Raw genomic sequence first — 18405 nt, forward strand, 5'->3', positions numbered from 1 at the left:
AATATTTTTAATCATTTTAATTATATTGATAATAATAATAATAATAATAATAATATGATATGATATAATTATATGATAACGGTTATTAATAACCAATTTATATTTCTCTAAATAAATGTATTTTTGAAAAATATCTTTATTATAATTATATTACAATATTACAATTAGTATTTAATGAATAATGCATAATTATACTAATTTAAGAAAATATCTTTATTATAATTATATAAAATTAATATTTAATACATTATTAAACTAATTATCTCTCGAAAATATTTTTAATCATTTTAATTATATTGATTTTAATTATATTGATACAATTCTAATTCTTATTCATTATCCAATGATTTTATTAATGGCAAGTTGTTACCTTAATGGTGATCTATTTATGTTGATGATGATGATGATGATGATGATGATGATGATGATGATGATGATGATGATGATGATGATAATAATAACAATAATAATAATATGATACGATATGATAATGATTGACGGAGGAAAAATGTAGGTAAAAAATTTCTCAAAAAAACTTCATTGCAAGTATAGATCTAAACTGACAATTAATCCTCAGTCAACGTTTAATTATGTTGTCACAAGTACAAACCCCAATAAAAATAAACCGAAGTATTCAAACCTCAAGTCGTCTCTCAAGGAATTGCAGGGAAGTATATTTATTATTGGTTATGATGTACTTCTTTTTAGGGTTTTGAAATAAGGAACAAGAAAATATAAATTGCGAAAAAAATAAACTAACAACTAAGAAAGGTCCTAGCAAGGATTGATAATTGGAATTCCTATCCTCATTATCATCATCAATTGTGATGGTAAGTGCGAATAGCTTTCACTTAGTTATCCTCTAACAAATGAAGGAAAGCCAAGCGAGCAAAATCGACTTAAATTCACAAGTCCTAATCAAAGACTAGATTTAGTGAGACTCAAGCAAACTAGCAACTTTCAATCACCAATCAACAAAAGAATTTTGATAACTCAAGAGTCTCTAATTAATCAATCCAAGTCAAGAACATAAAAATCCCTTTTAAAATCCAACCAAACATTTTATCAAACACTTGGAAGGCACAAAATAAAACCATAGAAAAGTGACAAGAAATAGTAAAATCTAAGATTAACAAATGCAAGGAATTAATAACCAACAATTAAAGAAAGAAGCAATAAACATGAAATACCTCAAATTGCATTAAAAGAAAATCGAATCTAACAAGAAGAGTTCATAAACTAAATTAGGAAAATAAAGAAATCAACAAAAGAAGATAAACTAAGATACTAGAACAATAAAAGGTAGAAGAAAACTAAATTAAAGCAAGATGAAATTCTGAAGCTAAGAAGAAATAAGACTAAAAACCCTAAAACCTAGAGAGAGGAGAGAGCCTCTCTCTCTAGAAATGTACATCTAAAACCTAAAGTTTAAAAGTGAATGAATGAATGATGAATGATTCCCATCTCTACTCTGCAGCCTCTTGTCTTCAATTTCGAGCCTGAAACTGGGTCAAAAGTAGCCCAGAAATCGCCCGAGCGTTTTCTTATAACTGAGGCACGTGACGTTTGTCACGCGTACGCATTAGCCATGCGTACGCGTCACTGGATATTGAACTTGCCACACGTACGCGTTGTTTGTCTGCTGCACCGGTCACGCGTACACGTCATCCATGCGTGCGCGTCGAGGCCAGCTTTTTAAATCTCCAAATTCTTGTGTTCCTTCCACTTTTACATGCTTCCTTTCCATCCTCTAAGCCATTCCTGCCCTATAAAACCTGAAAACACTTAACACACATATCACGGCATCGAGTGGTAATAAGAGAAGATTACAAATTAGCAATTTTAAGGCCAAAGAAGCATGTTTTCAATTATAGCACAAAATTAGGAAGGAAACTTAAAAGCATGCAGTTTTCATGAATAAGTGTGAGAATAATTGATAAAATCCACTGAATTCAATCCAAAATATACCATAAAATAGTGGTTTATCAATCTCCCCATACTTAAACATTAGCATTTCCTCATGCTAAGCTCAAGGGAATCAAAAGAGTGAAGGGAAAATGGTGAGACTTATGCAATGTAACTTATCTATATAAATTCAACTACATGCTAAATGCTTCTACCTACTTGCTTAAAAGTAAATAAATCTTTTAAGAACAAATATGAATTGGATTCCACTAATTCAAATCATAAAATGAAGTACAATTAGACTTGCATGAATAAAGCTCGTGAAAGCCGGGAATAAAGAATCGAGCATCGAACCCTCACCGGAAGTGTATACACTCTGATCACTCTAGTGTTTGAGGGTCGATTCTCTCGGTTCTCTACTAATCTTGCTTTCTAAGATTTTGCTCTTCTTCTACCAATCAACAAAAATTTAATGCATGACTACACATATCAAGAGGTCTTTCCAAGGGTTGTAATGGGGTTAGGGTCAAGGTAGGAATGTATTTGGTCAAGAGACTAAAATACAAATCCTTGATTAACCTAAAATTCCTACCTAAGCTAAGATACTTGATGCGTGAGCATCTTTCTTATCTTTTCCTAGTGAATCTGCATTCAAATTTTTGAGTTTAATCAAGAATTAATTATCTTTTAGCCACTATGAATGCTACATTGAGTTGTGTGTAATTCTATTTATTTTAGGTAGCATTTCAGACGAATTTGACAGAGTTTGCGTGAAGAAACGAAGCCACAGCAGAATAAGGAGGTGGCGCCAAACTTGGATTCTCCAAGTTTGGCGGCAGGAGTGCTTCACAATCCCCATTGCTTTCGGCCTCAACGACACCAAATTTGGGATTCTCCAAGTTTGGCGCCACACTCAAGAATCCAAGGAATACAAGGCGTAGCTTGAAGCCAAACTTGAGACTTGAGATACCTCAAGTTTGGCGCCAACTAAGGAGAACCTTGAAGAATGCATACGGCCTCAATGGCGCCAAACTTGGATTCTCCAAGTTTGGCGCCACCTTTAGCAATTTTGGTGGTCCCCTCTGGCTCCTCAAGGCTCGCACGAAATGTTATTAATTTTGATTAAACTTTTGTTTTATTTTAAAAATAGGAAAAGATATTATTTAGTTTTAGGAAATATAATTTACATTAATTAGGATTAGATATAAAAGGGAAAAGAATAAGCCCTTCGAGTTCTTCTCTACTCTTGGACCTCATTCCGTAATTTACAGTTTTTCAGAATCCTAGTTTTCTCTCTAAACCATGAGCAGCTAAACCTGCACTGTTAAGGTTAGGAGCTCTGTCTATTGTATGGATTGATACTATTATTTTTCTATTTTAATTCATGTACTTATTTCTATTTCAATAATTGTTTTCGTTCTTTATCTTATGAACCTGGGTGGAATGGAAGTATGACCCTTGTTCTAATTGAGTTCTTGTATAACTTGGAAAAGCTCTTTACTTGAACAATAACTTGAAAACAATTTCTCCTAAATTTCTAATATCTGGACTTAATGGGATACGTGACATATAATCCTCTTATATTTGGGTAATTAAGGTTTCTGTGGCATATAAACTAGAATTAAACTTCACCCTCTAATTGGAATTAAGTGACCAAGGAATTGGCGGTTGATGAAGGTTAGAGGAGACTAAAAAGGTCTAAGGAATTAGGGTTTAGTCACATATAATTTGCCATGAATTGAATCTTGCATGATTAAAATAGTTAGTAAGAAAAGTCAATCCGAAAGATAGATATCTCTGAAGCCTTAACTGTTTTCTCCCATATTATTCACACCAATTTACTACTTGCTTTTTGATATTCTAAATTTATTGGTAATGCTTTTGAACTCTCAACACTCTTTTCTGTTTGTCTGACTAAGTAAATCACTGAATCATTATTGCTTAGTCTATCAATCCTCATAGGATCGACCCTCATTCACTTGAGGTACTACTTGGTACGACCTAGTGCACTTACCAGTTAGTTTGTGGGTTATAAATTCCGCACCAAGTTGTTGGCGCCGTTGCTGGGGATTGACTGTGATTGACAACTGTTTGTTGTTTGATTGCTTAGATTAGGCGTTTTAGCTTTAATTTTATTTAATTTTGCACTTTAATTTTCGAAATTTTTTGCTACTATTTTTCCTTAATTTCTCAAGTTAAGTTTGGTGTCCCCTAGTTATTTTTATTTTAATTTTTCCTGTTTATTTTTCTTAAAAATTTTGAAATTTTTCTGTCCCAATTTTGCTTATAATTTTTGAATTTTACTGCTTAATTTATTTAGTTGTTGTATTTTATTTCTTTTACACAGGTTACCTCACTGGGAATTCTCTACACTCTGACGTAGAGAATCCCATTTTTCTTGTCTTCTGTCTGTTTATGAGCAGGAACAGGGACAAGGAACCTCTTATAGATTTTGATCCTAAACCTGAAAGGACTTTGAGGCGGCGCTTGCAACAAACTAGACTTTACAAGGCTAGTGAAAATCTGAGTGAAACTCTTGAAAGGGAAGCTGCAGAGTCCACCATGTATCAAAATCATGCTGTCAATGCCAATGTGGCAAATCTGAATGAGAATGAACAACCTAGAAGAGTGCTTGGGCCATACACTGCCCCCAATGCAGATCTTTATGGGAAAAGTATTGTGGTGCCTCCTATAGCTGCAAACAACTTTGAACTGAAGCTTTAGCTAGTCATTCTTGTATAACAAAATTGTCAGTATCATAGACTTCCTCATGAAGATCCAAATCAATTTATTTCTAATTTCCTGCAGATTTGTGATACTGTGAAGATGAATGGAGTGAATCTTGAGGTTTACAAACTCATACTCTTCTCATTTGCTCTGAGGGACAGAGCAAAGTTGTGGCTAGATTCTCAACCCAAGGAGAGCCTGGACACTTAGGATAAGGTGGTCACTGGATTTCTGACTAAATTTTTCCCACCACAAAAGCTAACTAAGCTGAGGGTGGAGGTTCAGACCTTTGGACAGAAAGATGGTGAGACCTTTTATGAAGTCTGGGAGAGATTCAAGCTACTGACCAGACAATGTCCTCCGGACATGTTTTCTAAATGGACTCATCTAGATATCGTCTACGAGGGCTTATGTGAAATGTCCAAAATGTGTTTGGATAATTCTGCAGGTGGTTCACTGCACATGAAGAAGACACCAGAGGAGACTACTGAGCTTATTGAGTTGGTTGCTAACAACCAATATTTATACTCTTCTAACAGGAATCCTGTGAACTTTGGGACTCCTCAAAAGAAAGGCATTTTGGAAGTAGAAGCTTTTGATGCTCTTCTTGCTCAGAACAAAATTTTGTCTCAGCAGATGAATTTAATTACTCAACAATTGAGTGGGATGCAGGTTTCAGCTGTCAACACTCAGAATGCACCTCAAGAGGCCCCTTATGACATGTCTGGTAGCTCTATGCAAGGTGAGAATTATGATTATGCTCAATCTTCTACTGAACAGGTCAATTACATGAGGAATGCTCCTAGAAACTCCAATAATGATCCATACTCTAAGACCTATAATCAGGGATGGGGAAAATCACCTAAATTTTGGGTGGAGAGAGCAACCTCAGAGATCATAGAATTTTAACAATAATTCTCAGGGCGATTTTCAGCAAAACAATCAAAATAAGTACTAGTTTCAGTCTCATCAATAACAACCACCTCAGTAGGCAAATTCTCAGCCCCAAAAGAACACTGATTGGGAAGCACTGTTGAATAATTTTATGCAAGAAACTAGAGCTTCCATCAGGAACTTGGAGGTGCAAGTAGGCCAGTTGAGCAAGCAAATACCTGAGAGGCCTCCAAGTACATTTCTTGGTGATACAGTGGTGAACCAAAGAGAAGACTGCACGGCTGATGAGCAGATAATTTATACCCTTTTTGGCATTGTTTTTACTTAGTTTTTAGTATGTTTTAGTTACTCTTTATTATATTTTTATTAGTTTTTATTTAAAAATTACATTTCTGGACTTTATTATGAGTTTGTGTGTTTTTCTGTGATTTCAGGTATTTTCTGGCTGAAATTGAGAGACCTAAGCAAAAATCTGATTCAGAGGCTGAAAAAGGACTGCAGATGCTGTTGGATTCTGACCTTCCTGCACTCGAAGTGAATTTTCTGGAGCTACAGAAGTCCAATTGGCGCGCTCTCAATTGCGTTGGAAAGTAGACATCCTGGGCTTTCCAGCAATATATAATAGTTTATACTTTGCCCGATATTTGATGGCCCAAACTGGCGTTCAAAGTCAGCCTAAAACATCTTGGCGTAAAACGCCCAAACTGGCACCAGAATTGGAGTTAAACGTCCAAATTGGCACCAAAGCTGGCGTTTAACTCCAGGAACAGCCTAAGCACGAAAAAGCTTCGACGCTCAGCCTAAGCACACACCAAGTGGGCTCCAGAAGTGGATTTCTGCACTATCTGCACTTAGTTACTCATTTTCTATAACCCTAGGTTACTAGTTTAGTATAAAAACTACTTTTAGAGATTTATTTTGGAGTTTTTTTTGATATTCTGGAACTTGTATGTTCACGATTGGAGGCTGGCCTCACGGCCATGCCTAGACCTTTCACTTATGTATTTTCTACGGTGGAGTTTCTACACCCCATAGATTAAGGTGTGGAGCTCTGCTGTTCTTCATGAATTAATACAAGTACTATTGTTTTTCTATTCAATTCACGCCTACTTCTTATCTAAGTTATTCACTCGCACTTCAATCTGATGAATGTGATGACCCGTGACACTCATCATTATTCTCACTTATGAACGCGTGCCTGACAACCACTTCCGTTCTACCTGCAATAGCTTGAGTGTGTATCTCTTGGCCTCCTGGTTCACGACGCATGATTGCCTCTCCTGACAACAGAGCATTTCATTCCATGAGATCAGAGTCTTCATGGTATAGGCTAGAACCATTGGCAGCATTCCTGAGATCTAGAAAGTCTAAACCTTGTTTGTGGTATTCCGAGTAGGATCTGGGAAACGATGACTGTGACGAGCTTCAAACCTGCGAATGTGGGGTACAAGTGACAGTGTGCAAAAGGACAATGGTCTTATTCTGACGCTAGCGGGAACCAACAGATGATTAGCCGTGCGTTGACAGTGCATATGGATTTGTTTTCATCCGAGAGGATCATACAGCTTGCCATGGAAGGAGGTAACACATGGTTGGAAGAAGGCAGTAGGAAAGCAGAAGTTCAGAAGCAACTACGCATCTCCATACGCTTATCTGAAATTTCCACCAATGAATTACATAAGTAACTTTATCTTATTATATATTTTATTTATATTTTAATTATTAAAACCCCATAACCATTTGAATCTGCCTGACTGAGATTTACAAGGATGACCATAGCTTGCTTCAAGCCAACAATCTCCGTGGGATCGACCCTTACTCACGTAAGGTTTATTACTTAGACGACCTAGTTTACTTGCTGGTCATTTACACAGAATTGTGAAGAAGTCTTGAGATCACGTTCTCCCACACCAAGTTTTTGGCACTATAGCCATGGAACGAATAATCATGATTTCGCGTACCAAGTTTTTGGCGCCGTTGCCGGGGATTGTTCGAGTTTGGACAACTGACGCTTCATCTTGTTGCTCAGATTAGGTAATTTTATTTTATTTTATTTTATTTTTATTTTTGAAAAAAATTCAAAAAAAAATATATATACAAAAATTTTATTTTGTTCTTCAAAATTCTTAAGAATGAATTCTAGAGTTTCATCATGATCTATTGAAGCTTGGCTGGCTGTCAAGCCATGTCTAAATTCTTTTGGACCGAGGCTTCCACTTATAATTGTAGGAGCTTTTTGATTCCAATTGATAAACCATTATTTTATGATTTATATTGTGTTTAATTGAGTGGTTTTATCAAGTCTTTACCTACTTATTCATATGGATTGCATGATTTTATAATTCCTTCCTAGTATTATTTATGGTTGAAAACTTGCTTCCTAGAGACCTTTAATTTGTACATTTTAATTCTCCTTTATACCATTCGATGCCGTGATCCGTATGTTAAGTGTTTCAGGCATCATAGGTAGGAATGGCTTGGAGAATGGAGAGGAAGCTTGCAAAATTGGAAAGAACACAAGAAACCAAGGAGATGACCAGCGAACACTGACGCGATCGCATGGCTCACGGGAGCGCGCGAAATAAAGAAATCGCAGCGACGCAAACGCGTGCCTGACGCAAACGCGTGGAGTGGAATCTGCACGAATGACGCGAACGCATGGATGACGCAAACGCGTGACAAGGAAAATCGCTGAATGACGCGATTGCGTGGACGATGCGTACGCGTGACCTGCGCAATCTGTAGAAATTGCAAAATACGTTGGAGACGATTTCGGGCCGCGTTTTAACCCAGTTGTCGGCCCAGAAACACAGACTAAAGCTAGGGAACATGCAGGGACTCAACACGCATCTACACACATTCAGATACATTGATATTAGGATTACCTTTAGTTTTAGATCTAAATTTAGATTAGTTTTACATTGATAGTTTATGCTTCTGCTTTGGATTTTGGATGCCGATGAGTCATTACCTCCGTTGAAGACACTACTTTAGTTTGTTTCCTTATTCCTTTACTCTTTTCATGTTGATCATTGACCCTATTCAATTAAGTATGTTGCATTTTGGATTTATTAATATATAGAGTTACTTTTATTTTTAATTAATTTTAAATCTCTATTTTATTTCATTTAATTATGTCTTCTTATATTTTTATGAGTATTAATTCCATGTCAATGGAGTAGATTTTCTACTTGACATGGGGGTTGATTAAGAGGAGACACTTGAGTTGGAATGCTCAAGTGCTTAGTTAAATTGGACGTTGTTGGCTAATCCTGTACCTACTAATGCCAAACCTTCCCAAGGGAGAGGACTAGGATTTGCGGGTAAGAGTTAGCTCAATCACTTGACTTTCCTTTATTTAGTAAGGGTTAACTAAGTGAAAACAACAACCTCTTTACACTACACTTGAGAAGATTCCAACAAGGATAGAACTTCTAATTAATCATTCCCCCAGTCAAGGCTTTTTATTTAGAATATCAATAATTATTCTTAGTTTATTTTTATTGTTTTAATTTACAATTAATTTTACTCATTATAAAAACTCAACTTTTCTAGAAAACTTCTAGTTATCAAAATAGCACGCTTTCCTGCAAATCGTTGGGAGACGACCTGGGACTCATACTCCCAATATTTTTATTTCTAAAATTTGTGACAACTCTTTTTGAATTGGTGAGGCAGACTTTAGCTGGTTAAGGGCTATACTTGCAACGCATTTCTCTTATTAAGATTCTCTTAATTGGCCTAACTTCTGCCACGCACCAATTTTTGGCGCCGTTGCCGGGGAGTTGCAATAGCGTGCTAGATTATTAATTAGTGTACATATTTTATTTTATTTGCATATTTTATTTTTATTTCTGTTACCATGAGCTATATGTCTTTCTCATTGAATGACGCGTTCATTGAGGTTAGTTCCGCAAAGAGACTACTGTTGCGATGAGACTAATGTTGCAGAGGTTTCCTCTAGCATTGAGACTACTGCTCTTACACAGAGTATATGTGAAATGACCAACTTACTGAAGCAAATACAGTTGAATCAACAACAAGCACAACAGGCTCAGCCTCACCCACCACAACAGAACCAACAGTTAGTTCCCCAAAGAGTATGCGGGATCTGTGCTGATTATAGTCATTATACTGATGAATGTCTGCAGCTCTAACAGGAAGACAATACTGTGGCAGCTACTCATAACTTCTATGACCGCCCGAATCAAGGATATAATCAACAAGGCGGCAATTACAACCAAGGTGGAACCTATAACCATGGATGGCAAGACAACTCCAACCAAGGTTGGAGAGATAATTCTAACCATAGTTGGAGGGACAACTATAACAGAGGAGGCAGAGATAACAATGGAAACTAGAGGTGGAATAACAATAACAATAATAGACAGCAGAATCAGAACCAGCCTTACAGAGCACCTCACCTAAGACAATCTCAAGGATTCCAGCACAACCAACAACAGGTTCCTCAGATCACTTATTCCAATTCCTCATCAAATGACGAGTTGCTCTGTTCTCTTGCACAAGGACAACAAGACATGCAGACACAGCTGAACTCTACTTTAAATGGTCTGACTGCTACTTTACAAGCTCTCGTCTCCCGGTTAGATTCGTCACCTAATTCCACCAATCAACCTTCAAGCTCCAGTGGAATTCCTTCTCAACCTCTACCTAATCCCAAAGGTGGCGTCAATGCCATCACTTTGAGGTCCGGAACCACACTACAAGAGAGGAACCAGGAGGAGCCAAGCCTACCAGAACACGTCCCAGCTGAAGATGTAGTGGAAGTGGAAGATGCTGAAGAGGAAGAGGACGTACAAAACATAGTTGAAGAAGAAGCAGCTCAACCACAGAATGAAACACCAAAGGATGCAGAAGCTGCAAGTAACGCCCTTCCTATCCCATTTCCACAACTTGCAAGGAAGCCCAGAAAGTAGATGGAACTTGACCCCAAAATGGTAGAAATATTCAAAAAGGTTGAGGTAACTATTCCCCTTTTTGATGTTATTCAGCAGGTACCTAAATATGCAAAGTTTCTAAAAGATTTATGCATACATAAAGATAAAATTAATGAATTAGAAACTATTCCTTTAGTTAGTTCTATATCTTCTTTAATGGGAGGTATACCTAAAAAATGTAGTGATCTAGGTCCATGTATGGTTAACTGTATCATTGGAGGTGTGATATTTTCTGACTGCATGTGTGATTTAGGAGCATGTGTTAGTATAATGCCATTGTCTATATATGATACTTTGAGGCTCCCTCCCTTAAAAAGGTCGGCAGCTCGTTTTGTGTTAGCAGATAAAAGCATTATTACAGTAGTTGGAATTGCTGAAAGACGTATTAGTGAGCATTAAGAGGCTCACATTTCCCATTGACTTCTATACCCTGGAAATGCCCCCTAATGACTCTGGAAGACCATCATCAATCCTGCTTGGAAGACCATTCCTGAAGACTTCAAAGTTCAAGTTGAATGCATTCTCAGGAACTTACTCCTTTGAGATAGATGGCAGAGCAGTGAGTTTCAGTTTAAATGAAGCTATGAAGCATCCTCCGGAAGATCATTCTATCTTCCAATGCGACATTATTGATGAAACTATAGCTGAGGTTCACCAAGAAGAAATAAAAGAGAAGTACATGGAGCAAGGTCCAACTGTGGGGACACTTTCTGAAAACAATGAGAACCCTTTGCCATTATCACCAGCCCCGGATGATCCAGAGCCTAGCTATGAGCAGAAATTAGAATTAAAACTCCTCCCTCCACACCTCAAGTATGCTTACTTTGAGGATAAGTAGAAGTTCCCAGTTATCATTGCAAGGGAACTCACCTCTCAATAAGAAGAGCAACTACTCAGTGTGCTGAGAAAATATAAGAAAGCAATTGGATGGAGCTTGGCGGATATAGTAGGCATCAGCCCTCAAGTTTGTGAGAACAGAATATTCTTAGAAGATGGAGCAAAGCCTGTATGTCAGCCTCAAAGAAGATTGAATCCCACCATCTTAGAAGTTGTCAAGAAAGAAATAACCAGACTACTTGAAGCAGATATCATTTACCCCATCTCAGACAGTGAATGGGTCAGTCCAGTACAAGTGGTGCCCAAGAAGTCTGGAGTCACAACAATAAGAAATGAGCATGGAGAGCTCCTGACAACTAGAGTGCAGAACTCATGGAGAGTTTGCATTGACTATAGGCGTCTCAACCAAGCCACTCGTAAGGATCAGTAACCCTTGCCATTCATTGATCAAATGCTTGATCGCCTGTCAGGTAAATCCCATTACTACTTTTTAGATGGTTATACAGGCTACTTTTAAATTCATATAGCTCCTGAAGATCAGGAAAAGACTACTTTTACATGTCCTTTTGGAACGTATGCTTATAAGAGAATGCCCTTTGGCTTATGCAATGCACCAGCTACTTTCCAAAGATGCATGATGAGTCTTTTCTCTGATCTAATTGAGAACTGTATGGAGGTTTTTATGGATGATTTTAGCGTATATGGTGATTCAAAAGCCTTTGATTGGATAGTTTATCTAGAGTATTAGACAGGTGTGTTAGTATCAACCTTGTATTAAATTTTGAGAAATGTCACTTTATGGTAAAACAGGGAATTGTACTAGGACATGTTGTATCTAATACTGGCATTTTTGTAGATCCAGCAAAGGTGGGTGTTATTTCTAGTTTACCTTACCCCTCCTCTGTGAGGGAAGTCCGTTCGTTCCTTGGCCATGCAGGATTTTACAGGAGATTCATTAAGGACTTCAGTAAGGTAGCATTACCTTTATTTAGATTGCTGCAGGAAGATAGAGAGTTCGAGTTTAGTGAGGATTGTATGCAAGCGTTTAATAAGCTGAAGATCGCCCTGACTCAAGCCCCAATTGTGAGAGGACCAGACTGGAGCCAGCCATTTGAAATTATGTGTGATGCTTCCAACCATGCAGTAGGAGCGGCGCTGGCTCAGCGCGAAGGTAAGGATCCTTTTGTAATTGCTTATGCATCTAAGACTTTAGATGTTGCTCAATCTAATTATACTACTACTGAAAAAGAGCTTCTAGCTATTGTTTTTGCTCTGGATAAATTCTGAGCCTATTTACTTGGTACTAAGGTAGTAGTGTACTCAGATCATGCAGTTCTAAAATATTTATTAGCTAAAAAGGAGTCCAAACCAAGGCTAATACGTTGGATGTTGCTGCTGCAAGAATTTGATTTAGAAATTAAGAATAGGAGTGGTAACCAGAATTTAGTGGCAGACCACTTGAGTCACCTTGAGCACATTAAGGATGACTCCACTCCTATAAATGATAATTTCCCATTTGATATCTTACATGCAGTATCTGAAGTAGTTCATTGGTATGCACCTGTGGCTAATTATCTAGTTAGCCACACTTTTCCTCCAAATTTTACTAAGCATCAAAGAGACAAGCTGAAAAGTGAGTCCAAATATTATATATGGGATGACCCATATTTATGGAGGTGTGGTACTGACCAGGTAACTAGACGGTGTGTGCCTCAATCAAAATTCCAGTCTATTTTAGAGGCCTGCCACTCATCTGAAAGTGGAGGACATTTTGGCCCTCAAAGAACAGCTAGAAAAATTCTAGACTGTAGATTCTGGTGGCCTACTCTTTTTAAGGATGCTGCTGAATTTCGTAAATCTTGTTCTCCTTGCCAAAGGTTTGGTAATATATCCAAGAGGGATGAGATGCTTCAACAGATTATGCTTTTCTGTGAAATTTTTGATGTTTGGGGCATTGACTTCATGGGTCTATTTCCAAATTCTAATGGTTACTATTATATACTGTTAGCTGTAGATTATGTTTCTAAATGGGTGGAAGCAATTCCTACCCGTACTGATGATGCTAACACTGTTGTTTCCTTTGTTAGAAATCATATTATTTGTCGCTTTGGATCACCACGAGCAATCGTGAGCGATCAAGGCACTCACTTTTGTAACAGGAGACTGACAGGATTACTGAAGAAGCATGAGATAGTTCATAAAGTAGCAACAGCTTACCATCCCTAGACCAATGGGCAAGCAAAAGTTTCTAACAGAGAGATTAAACATATTTTGGAGAAGATAGTAAAACCTCACAGGAAAGACTGGAGTGCCAGGCTACAAGATGCACTCTGGGCATACAGAACAGCGTACACGACACCCATTGGGATGAGCCCCTTCCGCTTAGTATACGGAAAGGCTTGCCACCTTCCAGTAGAGGTGGAACACAAGGATTTCTGGGCTGTGAGGGAGTGCAACATGAACTATGAAGAATCTGGTGCTGAAAGAAAGCTGCAACTAGCAGAATTGGAGAATCTTCGCCTAGAAGCATATGACAACACTAGGAGATACAAAGAAAAGATGAAGGCTGTCCATGACAAGCATATAAAAGGAGAGAATTTAGACAAGGGGAGTTAGTTCTTCTTTATAACTCCAGACTGAGGCTTATGCCAGGTAAACTGAGATCAAGATGGGTAGGTCCATACAGAGTAGAAAAGGCAGAGCCATATGGAGTTTTCCACCTGCGTCATCCTTCCAGCTCCAAATTTGTAAAGGTAAATGGACATCACCTGAAGCTTTATCATGGTGAGAAGATGAAGGTTCGCAAAGAACTAGAGGTCTTCCTCTTGGAAGACCCACCAACAGAAGCAGAATGAGTCTGAAGAGCGTCCAACATAAGGACGTAAAAGCAAAGTGCTAGGTGGGAGACAACCCACCATGGTATGATCGTTCCATTTCAGTCATAGTTTTATTTTACTTTATTCTATTTAATTTTTGTTAATGACTCTTCTCATAATCTCTGCATATAGTTGCATATAGCCTGCATTTGCATTTGCATATTGCGCATATATAAAAAAAAAAACGCACGCGACGCGTAAGCGTCACTGACGCGTCCGCATCATAGTTGCGTTAGGAAGAAAAGAGAATTGAACAGAAAGTCACGCGAAAGCGTGGCTGGAGGCGTGCCTTAGACACAAACATGCCCACGCGACCCCGTCACTCACGCGGCTGCGTCATTTTGGAAAATAGCCTCCCACGCGAACGCATGCCCCTAAAAATCGACGTAAAAGAGGTATATGGCAGCAAGTTATGATGGAGCTAGGCTGGAATGGTGCTGGAAGCACCAGCCCCATCACGTGACCACGTGCCCCACGCGGTCGCGTCGTCCTCAAAATATGGCCATTCACGCGATCGCGTCACCCACGGGAACGCGTCACCTTAAATTTTGGCAAAATGAGTTTGAAACAGAGAGTCGCGCGAACGCGAGGCTGCTCTCGCGCCACTCGCACAAATCAAATCACGCGACTGCGTGACCCACGTGTCCGCGTCACATGCGGCGCACAGATTATCCAGATAAGCCAAATATCATATCTTTTCTTCCCCAAATCCTAATTTTTCTTTTTCCCTTCTTATTTCTTTCTTCTCCCTTCTTCTTTCTCTACTCCTTCTCACTTTTTACTTTCTCCTCCCTTCTTTTTCACATCCATTATCAAGGTTATTTTCTTTCTTTCTTTACTTTTTTCTTTTCTTTTATTATTTTATTTATGTTTTCTTTTTCTTTTCACTTTCATTATCTATATTTTCCTTTTCTTTCTTTTCTTTTTCTCTTTATTCCTTTAATTGGTGTTAGAAATTTATTTGGGTCATTATTTTCTATATTTTGCTTGTGAATTATTGTGGAATTGTTTGACAATTATATATTACTTTTCATAAGGGTTGCTTGCATGTTCAAATTCTTACTTTCAATAACATATTTACCATGCATGCTATGTGTTTGTGAAAAAGCCCGTATGGCATTGCACATTATTTTTAATTATTCTATTCTACTACTTTAATGCCTATTTTTCACAAAACCCCTTTTATATTTTATTAATTATATATAATTGTCAATACAAACAGATTATTAGTTTGAAAGGCTTGGTAATCTAACTTGGACATTGAATGCTTGATCTATGCTACTCATGCCTTTGCCAGCATGCCAATAAACATCTTGCATTTAATTGCCATTACATGCACTTGCTTTATCACCTTTGATGAACTTTTCACATGTAGTCTAGACCATGTGTTAACGACATCCTTCTTTACCGTGCATTGATTATCATCCTTAATGTTCACTCCCTTGTTCGAACCCTTAGCTTTACATATTACTCTCTCTTTCCTTTTTCAGGATGGCCACCAAGAAAGGCAAGGAGAAAGCTACTCCCAAACTACCAGTAAGGAGAGGAACAAAAAGAGCATTAGTGGAAGAGCCATCTTCAATAGCTGTGAAACCCTCAACAAAACGAATCAAGAGGATCATTAAGGTCGATGAAAAAGAAAAAGCCTTTCCAGCAAAGGACACTGCGCGGTTTACTAACCGCTACTGTGAGCAGATGTTCCCTATCCTGGCAGCAAGGAACTATAACAATGAGTACCTTCTCATCCTCCCAACCAACATTGCTGAAATTGTTGAGCCCCGCATCGAGCAAAGAAAATAGAGATTCCTACAGAAACAGACACGGCAGGTTAATCTTTCATGGGTAGTTGAATTCTACTCCAATTTTCACATGCCAACCATGCAGTCTGTCTATGTCCGTCAGAAGCAAGTCCCCATAACTGAAGAAGCCATTCAACAAGCTTTAGATCTTCTCTCTGCTCCAGAAGGATTGGACGCATTTCAAGAAGCCTCATTTAAGCGCCAGACATACCAATTTGACTGGGACGCCATTCTCAGAGTTATCGCACAACCTAGCAGCATATGGATCTACGGATACCATCGTTCCTGACCTAAGGGCATATCGGCTTCCGCACTCACCTTGGAGGCTCGAGTATGGGCACAAATTATGTCCCATTACGTCTTTCCGAGCACTCACGAATCCTCCTTCACTGCAGACACGGCTGTTTTACTCTGGTGTATCCTTACAGACCAGCACCACAATTTACCAAGACACATTTGGCATGCTATGGGACACGTACAGATTGCGGGGAACCTACCTTTTCTCGCCTTGGTTTTAGATCTAGTCTCAACAGCCGGAGTCTCCTATAGAGCTAGGGACACCAAGGCCATGATTCTACGAGATGATCAATACGTCCCTAACGGGAAGTATATCAGACCTCCAGCAGCCACTATCAACTGGAGCACAGAACCACTAGAAGATATTCCTTCTTCTTCCACATCACAAGCACCTTCAACAAACCAACTGCTCCATCAGATACTTGAGAGGTTAGACCGGCTTGACCAGAAAGGAAAGCAAAGAGAGCGCCGTAACAAGCGCATATTTACATACCTCAAGGAGCTACTTGTTGGTAACCACCCACCTAAAGAAGACCCAGACACCCCGGACTCCACTTCTTTTACCAGCACAGGGAGCCATGACGGTTCCGATGGTGGAGATGCTGCTACCAGCACCCCTTTGTTCTTGACAGATGGCACTGAGGACGGTGCAAAGCTTTAAGTGTGGGGAGGTCGGTCAGTACCTAACTTCCGGAGGTAATTTCTCTTTCCTAAACACCAATAAAATAGAATATTTAGTTAGTTTTTCTTTAGGATAGATTGCATAGTAATAGTTAGTTGTATGCATGTTCTATTTGGTTGAAAAATAATAAGTTTCTCTTAAGACCCTAATTTTGAAAAATTTCACTAATTTAAATCAAATTTTTTGTGTTAAACTTGTTAGAAGTTGTAACTGGAACATAGTTTAAAAAGCTAAGAACACACAACCCGTAAGATTTTGAGCCTAATTACATGGTTACATTATTTAACCATAAATATTTTATTCTTGTGTGTTCACTTCTCTATGATTGTAATCTTTATTTTGTTCCATCCTATATGTCCAATGTTTAATGTATTTATATGCATGCATATGATTGAGGCCATTGCTTGTTTAGCTCACTTATCCCAAATAAGCCTACCCTTTAAATCACCCTTGTCAGCCACTTTGAGCCTTTTAGATCCCATTTGTTCTATATTTTACCACATCACTAGCCTTAAGCAGAAAAATAATTAAACACCCTAAATTGAATCTTTGGTTAGCTTAAGATAGAGATTGTGTGTTAATTAAGCATGGAAAAATTGTGGGAACATTGGTTAATAAAGGAATATGTTATGTTCTTACCTTGATAAAATAATGGGAATTTGGGTACCTACTCATGTGAGACTAGAGAAATTGAAAAATCTATGTGCATTGATAATGTTATGTTTATTTCAATATATATATATATATATATATATATATATATATATATATATATATATATATATATATATAATAAATATTTAAATAAATAAAGGGACAAAATTATCCCAATTCTAAGTTAAGTAAAGCTTCAATGCATATGTGATAAAAATTAAAAGAAAATTGATGCATGAGTACGTAATGTAAAAGTGGGAAATTATGGGTAGCTAGGCATGAATTAGAATTAAATAGAGTATGTGTATGTTAGGTGAAAGCTTAGGTTAATCAAAGATTCATATTCTAGCTCACTTGGCCATATATATACCCTCACCCTAACCGTAGCCCCATTACAGCCTTGGAAAAGACCTCATGATGTTGCATTAGTACATTAAATATTTGTTGATTGGTGATGAGAGGACTTTTGTGTGGTTTAGAATTCACAATTGAAGTCTCGTTGTAAAGTATAGCTTCTAAATCAACAATAATCCTTTCATACAAAAATTTGGTTGTCACAAGTAACAAACCCCTAAATTTATAAACCGAAGTATTGAACCTCGGGTCGTTCTCCCTAGGAATTGTAAGAAAGTGTCCTTGTTATTGGTTATGAAATATCTTTGGGGGGTTTTTGAGATAGGAGACAAGAAATGTAAAATGCAATGAAAATAAACTAACACTTATGAAAAGCTCTTGGCAAGGTTATGAGAATTAGAAGTCCTATCCTAGTTAGCCTC

General features: G+C 37.8%; 1 non-coding gene across 1 annotated transcript; it reads right to left on the bottom strand.

Moving 5' to 3' along the window:
* Positions 1-4896: 4896 nt before the first annotated feature.
* On the bottom strand, positions 4897-5004 carry LOC112768868 (small nucleolar RNA R71). Its single transcript, XR_003186249.1, has one exon. It is a non-coding gene; the product is annotated as a small nucleolar RNA R71 (small nucleolar RNA).
* Positions 5005-18405: the final 13401 nt, after the last annotated feature.

The sequence above is a fragment of the Arachis hypogaea genome, chromosome 17 (genome assembly GCF_003086295.3).
Source record: "Arachis hypogaea cultivar Tifrunner chromosome 17, arahy.Tifrunner.gnm2.J5K5, whole genome shotgun sequence".
In the NCBI taxonomy this organism is placed as follows: domain Eukaryota; kingdom Viridiplantae; phylum Streptophyta; class Magnoliopsida; order Fabales; family Fabaceae; genus Arachis; species Arachis hypogaea.